The sequence below is a fragment of the Psammomys obesus genome, unplaced genomic scaffold (assembly GCF_907164565.1).
Source record: "Psammomys obesus unplaced genomic scaffold, mPsaObe1.curated_primary_1811, whole genome shotgun sequence".
Lineage (NCBI taxonomy): Eukaryota > Metazoa > Chordata > Mammalia > Rodentia > Muridae > Psammomys > Psammomys obesus.
Genome location: NW_026590677.1, coordinates 4,863,021 through 4,869,723, shown reverse-complemented (window position 1 = coordinate 4,869,723; position 6,703 = coordinate 4,863,021). Strand labels below are relative to the sequence as shown.

The window sequence follows — 6,703 nt, the reverse complement described above, 5'->3', positions numbered from 1 at the left end:
TAAGTTTCCAACCGAATCTCCTAACTCTATGATTAAACTGCTACCCATACAGACAATCTCAGACCACAAACACTCCCACTTGCATATTAGAACATGGCACCTGAATTATTCTCTCCATAGAAAACAGGAAACAATAATTTCTCAGAAGAACTTTTTATTTGAAATGAGCAACTTTTACCATTCTTGAAATATAATTAAGTAAACTATAGGCTAATATTACCCCTGAAAAATAGACTTCTTCTTATTGGTTAAAACATTCAATCAGTGCTCACTTTGGCAGCACATACACTAAAACTGGAATGATACAGAGAAAATTAGCATGGCCCCTGTACAAGGATGACACATGAATTCATGACACATTCCACATTTTTATCAGAAAAAAACTCCTCGTATCACATAATATTAAAAACACGAAATCTACAGAACAAAGAAAAATATTAAAAGCAGCAAGGGAAAAAGGCCAAGTAACATATGAAGACAGACCTATCAGAAACACACCAGACTTCTCAAAAGAGACCATGAAAGCCTGAAGGGACTGGGCAGATGTCACACAGACACTAAGAGACCACAGATGACAACACAGACTACTATATCCAGTAAAAATTTCAATCAACATAGATGAAGAAAACAAAATACTCCATGACATAATTAAATTTAAACAAATATACACAGCTACCCAGCCCTACAGAAGATACTAGAAGGAAAACTCCATCCCAACAAGATCAAGTACACCCAGGAAATCAGAGGATAAAGACACCTTTACAACATAAAAGCAAAAAAAAATGAGCATACAAACACTATAACACATCCAATTCCACAATAAAAGGAAAGAACAATCATTGGTCACTGATATCTACCAACATCAGTGGTTTCAACTCTCCAATAAAAAGACAAAAAAGAACCGAATGGTTGTGGAAACAGGGTCCAGCCTTCTGCTGCATCCAAGAAATACACCTCTACAACAAAAATAAATAATACCTCAGAGTAAAAAGCAGGAAAAATGTTTTTCAAGCAAATGGACCCCCAAAACAAGCTGGGGGAGCTATACTAATATCTAATAAAATAGACTTTCAACCAACATTAATCAAAAAAGATGAGGATGTACACTTCATTCTCATCAAAAGAAAAATCCACCATGAGGACATCACAATCCTGAACATCTAGGCCTCAAATATAAGAGAGCCTGCATTTGTAATTGAAACAGTTTAAAGTTTATATCACATATTGATTCCAACACCTTAATAATGGGAGACTTCAAATACTCCACACTTACCAAGGGATAGATCACCCAGTCAAATACTAAATAGGGGAATTAAGGCGCTTACAGATGTTCTCAATCAAATGGACCTAATAGATGTGTACAGAACATTTCAACACAAATCAAAAGAATATACCTTCTTTTCTGCACTTCATGGAACCTTCTCCAAAATTGACCATATAATGGGGTACAAAGCAAACCTCAACAAATACAAGATCAAAATAATCTCTTGTATTCTATCAGACCTAAAACTAGACCTCAGCAAAAACAGAAATAACAAAAAAATCTACATAAACAGGGAAACTAATCAACTCTCTAATCAATGATAGCTTGGTTAAGGAAGAAATGAAAAAAGAAATTATAGATTTATTAAAACTCAATGAAAATGAAGGCATGACTTATCTAAACTTATGGGACACAATGAAAGCTGTACTAATAGGAAAGTTCATAACATTAAGTGCCTCAAGAAAGAAGTTTGAGACATATCATGCAAGCAACACAATGGCACACCTAAAAGCTGTAGGAAAAAAAATGAAGCAGACACACCCAAGAGTAATAGATGATTGGAAATAATCAAACTCAGACCTCAAATAAATGCATTAGAAAAAAAAAAGAAAATAATTCAAAGACTCAATTAGATCAAGTTCTGGTTCTTTGTGAAAATCAACAAGATAGACAAGCCCTTAGCCAAACTAAAAGTCTGAGAAAAACTATCCAAATCAACAAAATCAGAAATGAAAAGGGGTACATAAGAACAAACTCTGAGGAAATTCAAAGAATCATTTGGTCTTACTTCAAAAGTGTATACACCAAAAAATTTTAAAATCTAAATGAAATGGACAATTTTCTCGATAGATTTCATTTACCAAAGCTAAACCAAGAACAGTTAAATTGATTAAATAGTCCTATATCCCCTAAGTAAATAGAAGCAGTCATCAAAATCTCCCTTCAAAAATAAGACCACAGCCAGATGGTTTCAGTGCAGAATTCTACCAGAGCTAACTCCAATTCTCTTCAAACTACTCCACAAAATATAAACAGAAGGAATATTACCAAACTCACTTTTCAAAACCACAGTCACCTTGATACCTAAACAAGACAAAGGCCCAACAAAAAAAGAACTTCAGACCTATCTTTCTTATGAACATTGATGCAAAATTACTCAATAAAATACTTGCAAACCATAACCAAGAACACATAAAAGATATCATCTACCATGACCAAGTAAGTTTCATCCCAGGCATGCACGGGTGGTTCAATATGTGGAAATCCATCAATGTAATCCACCTCATAGACAAACTAAAGGGGAAAAACAACTTGATCATCTCCTTAGATGCTGAAAAGCATTTGACAAAATCCAATACACATTCATGTTTATAGTCTTGGAGAATCAGGAATACAAGGGACATACATAAACATAGTAAAGGCAATATACAGCAAGCCTATAGCCAACATCAATCTAAATGGAGAGAAACTTAAATCAATCCCACTGAAATAAGGAACAAGGAAGGCTGCCGACTGTATCCATATCTCTTGAACATAATTCTTGAAGTGCTTGCTAAAACAATAAGACCACTAAGGGAGATCAAGGGGATACAAATGGGAAAGGAAGAATTCAAAGTTTTACTATTTGCAGATGATATAATACTATACATGACTGAGGCCAAAAATTCTACCAGAGAACTCTTTTTAAAAGGTGATAAACACCGTCAGCAAAGTGGCTGGGTACAAAATTAAAATTCTGTATCCCTCCTGCATATGAAAGACACAAGGGCTGAGAAAGAAACAACTATGGAAACTGATCCTTCACAAATGCCACTAAAAACATCAAGTACCTTGGTGTGACTCTAACCAAGCAAGTGAAAGACCTTTTGGAAAAACTTCATCTCTGAAGAAAGAAATTGACGAAGACATCAAAGGATGGAAAGATCTCCTATGTTCATGGAATTAACATAATGAAAAAGGTTATCCTACCAAAAGCTATCTACAAATTCAATGCAGTTTTCATCAAGATACCAACATATTCTTTACACAACTTGAAAGAACAATTTTCAATTTCATATGGAAAAACAAAACAAAACAAACAAAAAACCCCAGTACTTCTGAAACAATCCTGTTCAACAACAGATCTACTGGAGGTATCTCCATCCCTGATATCAAGCTGTGTTACAGAGCAAGTATAATAAAAATTTCATGATTCTGGCAGAAAAACAGAATGGTTGATCAATGTAATTGAATAGAAGACCCGGAAAAAAACCGACACACATATGAATGCTTGATTTTTGACATAGAAGCCAAAACCATACAATTGAAAAAAGATAGCATCTTCAACAAATGGTGCTGGTCTAACTGGACAACTACATATACAAAAAAAAAAAGAAAAAAAAAAGAAATATATCTGTATTAAGCACCCTGTACAACACTAAAGCCCAAGTGGATCAAAGACCTCAGTATAAAACCAGACACACTAAACCTGTTAGAAGAAAAAGAGAGGAAGAGTCTTGAACTAATTGGCACAGAAGACAACTTCCTGAACAGAACACCAACAGCACAGCCTCTAAGATCAACAATCACTAATTAGACCTCATGAAACTGAAAAGCTTCTGTACAGAAAAGGACACTGCTGTCAGAACAAAACCACAGCCTACAGTTTGGGAAAGGATCTTCACCAGCCCTCTATCTGACAGAGAGCTAGTATCCAGGATATATGAAGACATCAAGAAATCGAAGAGAACAAATCAAGTAATCCAATTAAAAATGGAGTACTGAGTTAAACAGAAGACTTACAATAGAGGAATATTGAAGGGCAGAGAAACACTTAAAGAAATGTTCAACATCCTTAGTAATCAGGGAAATGCAAACCAAAACGACCCTGAGATTTCACCTTACACCCATCAGAATGGCTAAGATCAAAAACACAGGTGACCTCACATGATGGAGAAGATATGGAGAAAGGGAAACCCTCCTCCTTTGTCGGTGGGAATGTAAACTTGTACAACCACTTTGTAAATCAACCTGGCACTTTCTCAGACAATTAGGAATAGTGCTACCTCAAGATACAACTATACCACTCCTGGATATATATCCAAAAGATGCTCAAGTATAGAACCCAGACATTTGTTCAAACATGTTCCTAACAGCTTTTTTCATAATAGTCAGAATCTGGAAACAACCCAGATGTCCTTCACCTGAGGAATGGATACAGCAAGTGTGGTAAATATACACAATGGAATATTCCTCAGCAATTAAAACAAGGAAATCATGAAATTTGCAGGCAAATTGTGGGAACTAGAAAAGATCATCCTGAGTGATGTATCCCAGAAGCAGGAAGAGGTGCATGGTGTATACTCACATGTAAGTGGATATTAGCCATATAATAGAGGATAAACCTACTAAAATCCCTTCACCTAAAGAAGCCAAGCAAGAAGGATGACGCAGGGTAAGATGCTCAATCCTCATTGAGAAAGGCAAAGAGGACAGGCATTGTAAGAGGGAGAAACCACGGGAATCATGTTTTCTCAATTTGAGATATATACCATTGCCTTACACCCGTGGCTTTCTAAATCCAGAAATCTCTCCTTGAAATATAATGACTCTTTTCCTATTGTAGTCAAAGTTCTAAAGTGTACAAATTTAAGAAAGTCATATCTAGCTATCTGAGTTCTTACTGAATTGCTATAAATATCCAAAGACATAATACATAAGAAAGGAATACTCAATTAAAATGCTGCTGATGGTTTGTTTCCTAGTGGTATTTACAAATCTGTGTTGCCAGTATTTGTTACCTTTTAGTTTCTAGTTTTATTCTTCCCATCAGTGATTCACTTCACCAAAATCTGAGCCCTTAACTCTTTCTTAGTGCCCATCTGCTGGCATAAGTACAGCCCAGTTACTTTTACATCATTCAGCCTTAAAAAAATTAAATTCTTATTTGAGTAGGAGGTTACTGGCATTTGGATTTTAGCTGCCTGAATGTAAAAAAAAAAAAATTGATGCTGTTTATTTCACAATTAGTATTCCATATCCTGTATGAACTCTACTTTGGACCTATCTAATTGAAGGTCTGGATGTGGTGTCATTTCTAATGCAATGCTATTTAATCTTCACATTTCCTTCCTGGGTCACTTTGTATTCATTTAATCTATTTAGCATAACTAATTTTAGCTATATACAAATTCTGTCAAATTATAACAATTCTGCTGGTAACTATAGCGACATATGTTCCCTGCTCAAAATCAAAAAGTAGAAACTTTAGATCACATGAGAGTTTATTTTATGCACCTCAGAAAAACTAATAATCTTAGGTATTTTATAACATTATGCATTCAGAAACCTTCTGTTGGAAGGCTATAACAGAAAATATTTAGCCTCTCATAGATTTAGGAAATCAAATGATGTGTGGTACTAGTAATATTTTCATAAAAAATTGACCATGTATTTAGATCCTGCTACTTTGTAATTATGCACATTTTGTTAGAAAAATAACTGACAATAACCATTGTACATTCTTCAATATCATGTTAACCATCTAGAAATCCATAAAAGTGGAAACAAAAGAAGTTTGAATCAAGCATGCTCTGAAGGTTTATTGGTCATCCAGGTTAATGATGTAAATTATTTTGGAATTGTTTATTCTTCCTGTCAATAGGTAGTACAAGTGAGACAGAAGTAACAGTTAACAAAACTGACTTTTTATTGTTTATTATACTACCTATTCTACATGAACTTAATTAAAACATAACAGCAGCCATGAGCTTTAGATATTATTAAATTTCTCCTTCCATGTTAAAGAAAATGAAATTCTTTGAATTTTAAGCATATTGCTTAAATTACAAAGCTAGTAGGTTCAGGACAAACCTCAGTCCACCTACTTGGAAATTTTTGTTTGTATTCTAGGATCCTGTTACCTTCTGGAAATATGTGAAAGTGAAACAAAATGCAGGTCATTTAAAATAAATGTTTTAAAGTTTATTATAATACTGTTTCTATGTGATTTATAGTTTTTTTTTTTCAGTAAAAGCTGATGAACCATTCAGGACAGTCTATTTTCTTTGTAATTTACTGCAGATTAAGCTCAAAAGCAAGAAATTGTCTTTCTATCTCCCCATTCTTCCTTAAGATTCCCTGCACTCTGCCCAATGTTTGGCTATGAGTCTTAGAATCTGCTTCAATACCCTGATGGGTAGTCTTTTAGAGGAACCCTGTGGAAGGATTCTGTCCTGTTACCCGTGTTCTCCTACTTCTGATGTCTATACTGTCTGCTCTTTGGAATGATGTTACAGCCTGTTCCCTAGGGTACTCTTTGTTTTTTAACTTCCTTAGGACTATAGATTTTAATATGTTTATCCTGTATTATATGGCTAATATCCACTTATAAGTGAGTATATACCATGTGTGTCCTTCTGCTTTTGGGTTACCTCACTCAGGATGATATTTTCTAGTTCC

The 6,703-nt window shown here is 34.6% G+C and overlaps 1 non-coding gene across 1 annotated transcript; it reads left to right on the top strand.

The window, feature by feature from the left end:
- Nucleotides 1–264: 264 nt before the first annotated feature.
- LOC129677700 (U6 spliceosomal RNA) lies at nt 265–371 on the top strand. Its single transcript, XR_008720244.1, has one exon. It is a non-coding gene; the product is annotated as a U6 spliceosomal RNA (small nuclear RNA).
- The last annotated feature ends 6,332 nt before the right edge of the window (nt 372–6,703 follow it).